This window comes from Scyliorhinus torazame, chromosome 2 (assembly GCF_047496885.1).
Source record: "Scyliorhinus torazame isolate Kashiwa2021f chromosome 2, sScyTor2.1, whole genome shotgun sequence".
Taxonomy (NCBI): Eukaryota; Metazoa; Chordata; class Chondrichthyes; order Carcharhiniformes; family Scyliorhinidae; genus Scyliorhinus; species Scyliorhinus torazame.
Genome location: NC_092708.1, coordinates 82,289,690 through 82,302,122, shown reverse-complemented (window position 1 = coordinate 82,302,122; position 12,433 = coordinate 82,289,690). Strand labels below are relative to the sequence as shown.

Genomic DNA, 12,433 nt, shown 5'->3' with positions numbered 1-12,433 from the left:
TAGTAAGAGTTAAATCAACGCTCATTTATTATATACAGCAATTAATACTTATGCAATAATCCTACTTCTAGACTACTACCTACCACTAAAGGCCAATACTTAACTTTGGAAATGGCCCACCAGGTCAGGGAAATGAATGGTCTCTCGAATTGGTTCTGAGCCTGCGGGATTAAAAAGCTGGTACAAGTCGATAGTCACGAGCGCCTATCTGGTAGTGATCGCTACCAGAACTGGGGAGATGCTCAGGAAATCAGAAGCACAAAGGGACTTGCTAGTCCTTGTTCACGGTTCTCTTAAGGTTAATATACAGGTTCAGTGGGCAGTTAGGAAGGCTAATGCAATGTTAGCATTCATGTCGAGAGGGCTAGAATACAAGACCAGGGATGTACTTCTGAGGCTATATAAGGCCCTGGTCAGTCCCCATTTGAAGTATTATGAGCAGTTTTGGGCCCCATATCTAAGGAAGGATGTGCTGGCCTTGGAAAGGGACCAGAGGAGGTTCACAAGAATGATCCCTGGAATGAAGAGCTTGTTGTATTAGAAAATGTTGAGGACTCTGCGTCTGTACTTGTAGGTGTTTAGAAGGATGAGGGGGGGGTTTAATTGAAACTTATAAGGTACTGCGAGACCTGGATAGAGTTGCCGTGGATAGGATGTGGCCACTTGTCGGAAAAACTGGTAGCAGAGGACAAAATCTCAGACCACAGGGACAATCCTTTAAACAGAGATGAGGAGGAATTTCTTCAGCCAGAGGGTGGTGAATCTGTGGAACTCCTTGCCGCAGAAGGATGTGGAGGTCAAATAACTGAGTGTCTTTGAGACAGAGATAGATAAGCTCTTGATTAATAAGGGGATCAGGGGCTATGGGGAGAAGGCAGGAGAATGGGGATGAGAAAAATATCAGCTATGATTGAATGGCGGAGCAGACTCGATGGGTCGAGTGGCCTAATTCTGCTTCTGTGTCTTATGGTCTTATTGTCTTATGAGTCACCTTGTCAAAGGCTTTACTGAAGTCCATGTAAACAGCATCCACTGCCCTCTCCTCATCAATCACCTTTATCACCTCAAAAAAACTTGATCAAGTTAGTGAGGCACGACCTCCCCTTCACAAAACCATGCTGTCTATCGCTAATGAGTCCATTTGTTTCCAAATGGGTATAAATCCTGTCCCTGAGAATTCTCTCCAATAATTTACCTCTGCCCCATCCAAACCCCTAGCATTAAGTGAGTCCCAGTCAATATAGGGGAAATTAAAATCCCCTACTACAACAACCCTGCTACTTTTGCACCTATCCAAAATCTCTCTACCTATCTGCTCCTCTATTTCTTGCTGGCAGTTTGGGGGCATGTAATAAACCCCCAACATTGTGATTGCCCCCTTCCTGTTCCTGAGCTCTACCCAGATTGCCTCATTGCATGAGCCTTCCGTGGTGTCCTCCCGCAGTACGGCTATAATATTATCCTTAACCAGTAATGCTACTCCCCCACCACTTTTACATTTCCATCTATCTCTCCTGAAGCGTATATATCCTCTAATGTTCATTGCAATTGGATTACAACCCTAAGAACCAGGCTCAATGACTACCGTCTGGTGGCCCTGACATCAATCGTAATGAAGTGCTTCGAGAGGTTGGTCATAAAGCGCATCAACTCCATACTCCCAGAACGCCTAGATCCACTGCAATTCGCATACCGTCGCAACCGGCCCACAGCAGACGCCATCTCCCTGGCCCTACACTCATCCCTAGAGCATCTCAACCACAAGGACTCCTTCATCAGACTCCTATTTATTCACTATAGCTCTGCCTTCAACACCAAAATCCCAGCCAATCTCATATCAAAGCTCCAAAACCTAGGACTTGGCTCCTCCATCTGCAACTGGATCCTCAACCTTCTGCTCCTGCCATTGTCAATGGGGTTTCCCGTTGAATCAACCCCTCACCACTGGGAAACCAGTGCACTGCGGCGGGACCGGCTGGAAATTTCCAGCCAATACCTCAGTCAAGGCCAGCTAGTGTTATCATAACTTCCTTGCTTTTTTACTCTACGGGCACGATTTAGTTGCCTCGTTGCACCCGACTTGGTGTTAAATCCCATGAGAGGCCTTTTGCGAGATTTGCAAGCTTCAAATGTCTTGCGAGATTTAATGAAGTCTGGTGAGACATCATGATCTGGATCTCTCCCTGACTGGGCGAGATCTAGATCTGCATATTTAAATGAGCCACTCGGCTACATAACAGAACAACCACATTTCATCTGCAGCCCCAGCACCTTCTCCCTCACTTCACCGCCCCCCACCATGGCCACTTGCCCTCGCTCTGCTATCTCAGCCAGGCAGTCCAGAGCTGCTGCAGCAGTAGGTAGTTCAGGTGTACCCTTGACAGCATGGACATTAGAGCATTTCTTTCTCTGGAGTTCTGTAGGCTATGGGTTCAAGTCCCACGCCAGAGAGTTCAGCAGATTGGCTTGCAGTATTGAAAGAGTGCTACACTGTCTGTGGTGCCAGTCTTCAGGTGAGATGTTAATCCGAGACCACATCTACCCTCTCAGATGAATGTAAAAGATCCAATGGGAGCTTGCAGTGCATAAAGTGGTCTGCCAGCATATTTTTCACTTTATAGCAGTGACAATACTTGAAAAAGCAGTGAGGCACTCTGAGTTGTCCTGAAGTCATGAAAGGCGCTAAAGAAATATTTATTTATTGGGCATGATTCTCCTTGGCTGACGCCGAAATCGGGAAAGGCGATTGGGAAGAGAATCTGTTCCGAAGCCGAAATCGCGGCAGGTAGCGATGTGCCACCAAGTTGGAATGCTCCAGCACCTCAACAGCGGCATCATTGGATTCCAGAGCGCATCTACAATAGACACCATTTGCATATCATTAGCGGGCCCGACCCGGTATTCTCCGGGGCCTCTGCGATCCTCCGCCTCCAATGGGCCGAGTTCCCGACGGCGCGGTTCACTTGTGCTTTTAAAAATCAAGGGACTTCTGGGAGGTGAGTATTTACTTTAAAAACCCTTACCTTTGCAGGAGCAGCCCTTTGGATTTCGGCGGGAGCGGTGCGCAAGGGACTTCTGGGAGTTGAGTATTTACTTTAAAAACACTTACCTGGTCCCGTTTCTGTTCTTCTTTTCTGTTTTTTTAATATAAGGCGGGAACCGGAAGTTCGCCCCGCGGACTTCTGGGAAGGCCCCCCCCCCAACCAATAAATTCTGGTGGAGGGGAAACCCGAGACACTGCACGTGTAGTGTCTCCCACCCGCCCTCCTCCTCTAACCTAAGAAAAAAGTCATTGGTGTGAGGTAAGTGCCATATTATATTATTATTATTATTTTATTTTTTAAAAATGTTTTTATTTACCAGATCTTGGTTGGAAGTTAGAGGGATGGCAGGGAAGGGAGTGCAATGTTCCTCCTGCAGGATGTTTGAGGTGAGGGATGCCTGATGATTTTACCTGCTGGAAGTGCAGCCATCTCCAGCTCCTCCAAGACCAAGTTAGGGAACTGGAGCTGGAGTTGGATGAACTTCGGATCATTCGGGAGGCAGAGGGGGTCATAGATAGCAGCTTCAGGGAATTAGTTACACCAAAGATTGGAGATAGATGGGTAACTGTAAGAGGGTCGTTCCCCTGAGTAACAAGTATAAAACTTTGGATACTTGTGGGGGGGGGGGGACTTACCAGGGGTAAGCCATGGGGTACGGGCCTCTGGCACGGAGTCTGTCCCTGTTGCTCAGAAGGGAAGGGGGGAGAGGAGCAGAGCATTAGTAATTGGGGACTCGATAGTCAGGGGCACAGATAGGAGATTTTGTGGGAGCGAGAGAGACTCACGTTTGGTATGTTGCCTCCCAGGTGCAAGGGTACGTGATGTCTCGGATCGTGTTTTCCGGGTCCTTAAGGGGGAGGGGGAGCAGCCCCAAGTCGTGGTCCACATTGGCACTAACGACATAGGTAGGAAATGGGACAAGGATGTCAGGCAGGCTTTCAGGGAGCTAGGATGGAAGCTCAGAACGAGAACAAACAGAGTTGTTATCTCTGGGTTGTTGCCCATGCCACGTGATAATGAGATGAGGAATAGGGAGAGAGAGCAATTAAACACTTGGCTACAGGGATGGTGCAGGCGGGAGGGATTCAGATTTCTGGATAACTGGGGCTCTTTCTGGGGAAGGTGGGACCTCTACAGACAGGATGGTCTACATCTGAACCTGAGGGGCACAAATATCCTGGGGGGGAGATTTGTTAGTGCCCTTTGGGGGGGTTTAAACTAATGCAGTAGGGGCATGGGAACCTGGATTGTAGTTTTAGGGTACGAGAGATTGAGAGTATAGAGGTCAGGAGCACAGATTTGACTTCGCAGGAGGGGGCCAGTGTTCAGGTAGGTGGTTTGAAGTGTGTCTACTTCAATGCCAGGAGTATACGAAATAAGGTAGGGGAACTGGCAGCATGGGTTGGTACCTGGGACTTCGATGTTGTGGCCATTTCGGAGTCATGGATAGAGCAGGGACAGGAATGGTTGTTGCAGGTTCCGGGGTTTAGGTGTTTTAGTAAGCACAGAGAAGGAGGCAAAAGAGGGGGAGGTGTGGCGCTGCTAGTCAAAAACAGTATTACGGTGGCGGAGAGGATGCTAGATGGGGACTCTTCTTCCGAGGTAGTATGGGCTGAGGTTAGAAACAGGAAAGGAGAGGTCACCCTGTTGGGAGTTTTCTATAGGCCTCCAAATAGTTCTAGGGATGTGGAGGAAAGGATGGCGAAGATGATTCTGGATAAGAGCGAAAGTAACAGGGTAGTTATTATGGGAGACTTTAACTTTCCAAATATTGACTGGAAAATATATAGTTCAAGTACATTAGATGGGTCGTTTTTTGTACAATGTGTGCAGGAGGGTTTCCTGACACAATATGTTGACAGGCCAACAAGACGAGAGGCCACATTGGATTTTTGGGTAATGAACCAGGCCAGGTGTTAGATTTGGAGGTAGGTGAGCACTTTGGGGACAGTGACCACAATTCGGTAACGTTTACGTTAGTGATGGAAAGGGATAAGTATACCCCGCAGGGCAAGAGTTATAGCTGGGGGAAGGGCAATTATGATGCCATTAGACATGACTTGGGGGGGATCGGTTGGAGAAGTAGGCTGCAAGTGTTGGGCACACTGGATATGTGGAGCTTGTTCAAGGAACAGCTACTGCGTGTTCTTGATAAGTACGTACCGGTCAGGCAGGGAGGAAGGCGTTGAGCGAGGGAACCGTGGTTTACCAAAGAAGTGGAATCTCTTGTCAAGAGGAAGAAGGAGGCCTATGTGAAGATGAGGTGTGAAGTTTCAGTTGGGGCGCTTGATAGTTACAAGGTAGCGAGGAAGGATCTAAAGAGGAGAGCTAAGACGAGCAAGGAGGGGACATGAGAAGTATTTGGCAGGTAGGATCAAGGAAAACCCAAAAGCTTTCTATAGGTATGTCAGGAATAAAAGAATGACTAGGGTAAAAGTAGGGCCAGTCAAGGACAGGGATGGGAAGTTGTTGTGGAGTCTGAAGAGGTAGACGAGATACTAAATGAATATTGTTCGTCAGTATTCACTCAGGAAAAAGAGAATGTTGTGGAGGAGAATGCTGAGACCCAGGCTATTAGAATAGATGGCATTGAGGTACGTAGGGAAGAGGTGTTGGCAATTCTGGACAGGCTGAAAATAGATAAGTCCCCGGGGCCTGATGGGATTATCTGGGAAGCCAGGGAAGAGATTGCTGGGCCTTTGGCTTTGATTTTTATGTCATCATTGGCTACAGGAATAGTGCCAGAGGACTGGAGGATAGCAAATGTGGTCCCTTTGTTCAAGAAGGGGAGTAGAGACAACCCCGGCAACTATAGACCGGTGAGCCTCACGTCTGTTGTGGGTAAAGTCTTGGAGGGGATTATAAGAGACAAGATTTATAATCATTTAGATAGGAATAATATGATTAGGGATAGTCAGCATGGCTTTGTGAAGGGTAGGTCATGCCTCACAAGCCTTATTGAGTTCTTTGAGAAGGTGACTGAACAGGTAGACGAGGGTAGAGCAGTTGATGTGGTGTATATGGATTTCAGTAAAGCGTTTGATAAGGTTCCCCACGGTAGGCTATTGCAGAAAATACGGAGGCTGGGGATTGAGTGTGATTTAGAGATGTGGATCAGAAATTGGCTAGCTGAAAGAAGACAGAGGGTGGTGGTTGATGGGAAATGTTCAGAATGGAGTTCAGTTACAAGTGGCTTACCACAAGGATCTGTTCTGGGGCCGTTGCTGTTTGTCATTTTTATCAATGACCTAGAGGAGGGCGCAGAAGGGTGGGTGAGTAAATTTGCAGACGACACTAAAGTCGGTGGTGTTGTCGACAGTGCGGAAGGATGTTGCAGGTTACAGAGGGACATAGATAAGCTGCAGAGCTGGGCTGAGAGGTGGCAAATGGAGTTTAATGTAGAGAAGTGTGAGGTGATTCACTTTGGAAGGAATAACAGGAATGCGGAATATTTGGCTAATGGTAAAGTTCTTGGAAGTGTGGATGAGCAGAGGGACCTAGGTGTCCATGTACATAGATCCCTGAAAGTTGCCACCCAGGTTGATAGGGTGGTGAAGAAGGCCTATGGAGTGTTGGCCTTTATTGGTAGAGGGATTGAGTTCCAGAGTCATGAGGTCATGTTGCAGCTGTACAAAACTCTGGTACGGCCGCATTTGGAGTATTGCGTACAGTTCAGGTCACCGCATTACAGGAAGGACGTGGAAGCTTTGGAGCGGGTGCAGAGGAGATTTACCAGGATGTTGCCTGGTATGGAAGGAAAATCTTATGAGGAAAGGCTGATGGACTTGAGGTTGTTTTCGTTAGAGAGAAGAAGGTTAAGAGGAGACTTAATAGAGGCATACAAAATGATCAGGGGGTTAGATAGGGTGGACAGTGAGAGCCTTCTCCCGCGGATGGAAATGGCTAGCACGAGGGGACATAGCCTTAAACTGAGGGGTAATAGATATAGGACAGAGGTCAGAGGTAGGTTCTTTACGCAAAGAGTGGTGAGGCCGTGGAATGCCCTACCTGCAACAGTAGTGAACTCGCCAACATTGAGGGCATTTAAAAGTTTATTGGATAAGCATATGGATGATAATGGCATAGTGTAGGTTAGATGGCTTTTGTTTTTTGACTTCCCATGTCGGTGCAACAGCGTGGGCCGAAGGGCCTGTACTGCGCTGTATCGTTCTATGTTCTATGAAACTGGCGTGGCGGCTGCTGAGGGAGAGAGAGGGGTTGGGAAGGTGTCCAACATCGCCATAGTTTACTGACAGTTGTGCCGCTGGCTGGGGGGCTTCTTCCAGGGCCGGGGGGAGTAGTCGGGGGGTGGTCAGGAGGTGGGCTTTGGGGTCGGGGTGGGCGGGCATGGAACACCATTGTCACAGCCAGCAAGGCAGCCAAGCAGCTGCACACATCGCAAACAGCCCACTGTGAACTTAGTGCCATGGGTTGTATAGGTTCACCCCCCCCCCCCCCCCCTCCGCCCCCAGGCACCCCCTCTGGCCTATTCGACCCATCAGCTGTATGGGCACGCTCCAGCACAACGAGTGTCATCTTTTTGGCTGAGATAAATGTGTGTGGGGAATGTAATGTGTATGTGTGGCTGCAGCTTGTCAGCCTCCAGAGTGTTGATCATGGACCCAGCGAATCTCGTACCGTTTTTCATTGGAATTGATTGGTTTCCACGCGGCACGGTGCTAGACCCTCAACAATAATCTAGATGCGGCACCGGTTTTTCTGTCGTAAAAGCTCACGGATTCTGCGTTGCCGTCAACACGTAGGGTGCGATTCTCCAAAATGGAGACTAAGTGTTCGTGCTGTCATGAACGCCATCGCGTTTCACGACGGCGCAAAACGGGAGCGGGCAGTAGGGATTCTGCCCCCTACAGGGGGCCAGCACAGCGCTGGAGCGGTTCACGCTGCTCCAGCCTTACATCCTGGCGTGGACTGGGGGTGGCGCCAACCCACGCATGCGCGGTAGACTCACGAAATGCTCCGGCAACGACGCAACATGGTGTGGGGGTTCTAAGGCCGGAAGCGGAACAAAGCAGGCCCGGGGGGCGGGGGGGGGGAGGCCGGCCCGCCGATCGGTGAGCCCCAATCGTGGGCCAGATCCCATCGGAGGCGCCCCCCGGTGAAGGAGCACTTTTCCCCGCCCCACAGGCTGCCCCCCCGACCCCCCGACCCTTCGCGCAGAGTTCCTGCCGGCAGCGACCAGGGGTGAACGGCGCCGGCGGAACTCTGCCGTTTCCGCGCGGCCGCTTGGCCCGTCTGGGTCAGGGAATCGGCAGCCCCGCCGATTCCAGCGACTCGCGGCCAGCGCTGCATCAAATACACCGCTGCAAATGGCGCCGATTCACCGCACCTCGGAGAATCGCGTGCCGGCATCGGGGCGTCGCAGCGCGGTTGTGGCAATACTCCGGCCCGGCATGGGGCTCGGAGAATCGCACCCACGGGTGGGATTCACCAATTGCTGACGCCGAAATATCGAATCGTGATCAGGCGGAGAATAGCTTCCGATGGCAAAATCGGGGTAGGCACCGGTTTGACGCTAAATCGGTATTCTCCGGCACCCGAAAATGGCATAAATGCGTCACTCGCCGCGTGGGGTTAAAGTACAGTAGGCTATCATTAGCGGGCCTGACATCCTATTCTCCGGTGCCTCTGGGATTCAACGCCTCCAATGGGCTGAGTTGCCGATGGAGATGGCCCCCCCACAGGACTGGGACACTGCCCAGGCATGGACCGGCATAATGACAGCTATCTTGCTGCACACCCACTGACCACCCACCTCAGCCCCTGGTTCTACACAGTGACACCGGCCATATGGGTGCGCTCACCCCACATCCCACAGTCCACCCCCCCGCCACAGCGCGTCCCAAACACCCCGCTCAACCGGCCACCACCCACCGGGGGACCACCCAGGGCCACACCCAAGGCAGCCCCAGTGAGGGCAGTGCCAGCCAATGGTACCCCTGGCAGCAGGACCAGGGGCACCGATGGTGCTGGATACCGACAGCGCAGTGGTGCAGGGGTAGGGGAAGGACATGCATGGGCGAAGCCCGCAGTGCCACTCGGGGCCACCATGCAACCCATGGAACCTGGCTGGGCACAGGAGTATGGGCCATGCTAACTTGTTGGCCTTCCACCCCCTGCAGACAATGGCGTTTGGCGTTCAACTTGCAATGCCGCCATGGTGATGGTCGCAGCTCTGCGAGATGCCCTACAGCCGCGTGAGCGGGGGCCGCTTGGAGAGGAGGGGGAAGCTGCAGCAGCGAAGCGGGCAGCAGCAGAGCAACCAGCAGTGGAATGGCTAGCAGAGGGGCAGGTGGTGGCGGCACAGGATGGTGGGCCGGCTGCCCAACAGGTCGCGGAGGAGGAGGTGCCAAGGAGGCGCCACATGAGGCTTCGTGTGTACTGACATTCGAGGGCCTGTCGGACCGGGCATGCCACCGGAGACTCTGGCTGAGTACACATCTGCCAGATGATGGTGCAGCTGGCACCGCAGAGATATGGGGGAGGACATCCGCTCCCGGAGACCGTCAAGGTGACGGTCGCCCTGAACCTCTACGCGACAGGGTCCTTCAGTCGCCGAGTGGGAACCTGTCCGGGACCTCACGGACTTCGGTGAAGAGGTGCGTCCGGCCGTCATGGAGGCCCTACATGCCCAGATGGATCATTACATCCATTTCCATGTGGACCAAGCCCACCATGATGCCCCGGCATCGGGGTTTTCTGCCATCGCCGGGATGCCCCGGGTCCGGGGGGGGGGGCGATACTCGGGATGCATGTCGCCCTACGGACACCTGCGGATAACAGGTCATACACTAACTGAACAGGGTACCACTTAATAAACATCCAGCTGGTCTATGACCATCAGCTGTGCATCGTGCACCTCTGCACCCGATACCCAGGCAGTGTGCACGGCTCCTTCATCCTGGCACTTTCGGTGATTCCTGACATGTTCGAGGGGCACCACCCCCGGCTGAGTGGTTGGCTCCTGGGTGACCGGGGTTACCCTCTGTGGCTGTGGCTGATGACATCTATCTGGAGGCCACAGACCGACGTGGAAACCCGCTACAACGACACCCATATAGCAACTAGGAATGTGACCGAGTGGTGCTTCAGCATCCTGAAGATGCACTACAGGTGCCTGGACTACTCTGGAGCGGCCCTCCAGGATGATGCTGAGTCTTGATGGAGGGCTGGTGTTCGGGCTGCTTTCACCATCAGTGCGTGTCTGTCTGGGGGGGCACTGGCTCTGGCATTGGCTGGGGACGTGGAGCTCCGGATAGACCGGCCCCTTCTCTGGCAGGTACTGTAAGACACAAGATGACATGTATGATTAGACAGGACCTGCGTGGCGGCCATGGAGGAGTAGGTCGCACATTTGATAGCTCCCGCCTGTGACGGACTTTTGGACCATTTCCCCCATTTCCCCCTGGATTTGATGGGATAAATCAATGAAGAGTGAGACAGTGAGGAGAAATCCCCCTCCAGTATATGGAGAATTGGACTGGAAGTGGCCATGTGAGAAGACAAAGTCCTATAAGGAAGACGCGAGCAGAGCCGGCAACGCGGGAAAGCATGGCGGAGAGCAAGGGCCGCGCGGAGACGGCACTGTGGTCGACGGAGCAGCTGTTGAAGTTTTTTGAAGATTGCTTCGTCAGGCTGAAGAAGGACATGCTGGACCCGATTAAGGCTTCGATTGATTAAGTTGTGCAGAATCAAGAGACCCACGGGAGAGCGATCCAGGAGGTGGAGAAAAAGGTGTCTGAGCACGAGGAGTACAGAACCGTGCTGGAGACCAAGTTGGAGATGATGAACGACCGCCAGAAAAGAATGCAAGAGAAGCTGGAGGACCTGGAGAATAGGTTCAGGAGGCAGAATCTTAGAATTGTCGGCCTTCCTGAAGGCAGTGAGGGATCGGATGCGAGCACTTATGTGACGGACATGTTGGAGAAGTTGATGGGGGCTGAGGTGGTCCCTCGGCCCCTGGAAGTGGATAGAACGCACAAGAGCCCTCGCGAAGAAGCCCCGAACAAACAAGCCGCCGAGGGCGATGGTGGTACACTTTCACCAATTCCTGGACAAGGAACACGTTCTGCGGTGGGCCAAGAAGGAACGGAGCAGCAAGTTGGAGAATTGTGTGCTTCGCATTTATCAGGACCTGGGCGCGGATCTGGCCAAGAGGCGAGCTGGGTTTAATCGGGCAAAAACGGCCCCCTTTAAGAAGGGGGTGGTTTGGGTTGCTGTACCCAGCCTGTCTGTGGGTCACACATGAGAAACGGGACTTCTACTTTGAAACACCAGATGAAGAAAAGAGGCTGGAGGCGAATTAAAAGACACTGAAGCCCTGGAGAAGTACTGTGGCGACGATTTGTTGTGCTGGGCTGTATAAGTAGTGCTGTAATAAGAGGCTGTTTGGATGACTAAAGGTAACTTTGTCTTGCAGTGAGCTGGTTAGAGGGGGGATGGGCTTTGGGGTTGGTTCTGTTCTTTGGGTGTTTTTTTTCTAAAGTGGCTGTTTCTTCAGTGTTTTTTTTCTGATGTTTGTTTACTGGGAATGTGATGCTTTTAATATGTTTGTCCAAGTGGAGGAGAGGGGAGAGAACAATGGGGAGACAGACTGCTTGGTGCCAGGGGTGGGCGCTATCAAGTCAGCATGGGTCAGCTGACTCGGAAGCGCAGTGGGGGGTGAGCAGGTGTTAAGCTGGTGCTTGACTTGGGGGGTTGGGTTTCTCGTGTTGTTGCTAGGGGGGGAGGGAGAGGGGGAGGGTTGCTGCTTTGCTGACAGGGGAGGAATTGGTACTAGGGGACAAATGGGAGGTTGGGAACAGCGAATGCCCGAGGGGGAGCTCGAGGAGGCGGAGGGTGCAAGCTAGATGCTGGCCTAAAAAGGGTGATAGCTAGTCGGTGGGGGGGGGGGGGGGGGGCAGGCTGATTACATGGAACGTCAGAGGGCTGAATGGGCCGGTCAAGAGGGCTCGCGTGTTTGCGCATTTGAGGGGGCTGAAGGCGGATGTGGCAATGCTACAAGAGACACACCTAAAGGTTACAGACCAGATGAGATTGAGAAAGGGGTGGGTTAGCCAAGTGTTCCACTCAGGACTGGACTCAAAGACCAGGGGGGTAGCGATCTTGATCAACAAACGAGTGGCATTCGAGGCAGGGGGAATCGTGTCAGACAAGGGGGTAGGTACATAAAGGTGAGTGGGAAGCTGGAGGGGGTGCAAGTGGTAATTGTGAACATATATGCTCTGAATTGGGACGATGTGGAATTTATGAGGCGGGTTTTAGGTAAGATCTTAGACTTAGAGTCACTTAACCTGATCATGGGAGGAGACTTTAACACAGTCATTGATCCAGAATTGGACCAGTCAAAATCCAGGACAGGGAGGAGGCCG

General features: G+C 52.0%; 1 protein-coding gene across 1 annotated transcript in view; it reads left to right on the top strand.

Moving 5' to 3' along the window:
* The window catches only part of parp9 (poly(ADP-ribose) polymerase family member 9), a 148,800-nt gene that overhangs the window by 124,990 nt on the left and 11,377 nt on the right, over positions 1-12,433 (top strand). The gene's annotated exons all lie outside the window — the stretch shown is intronic.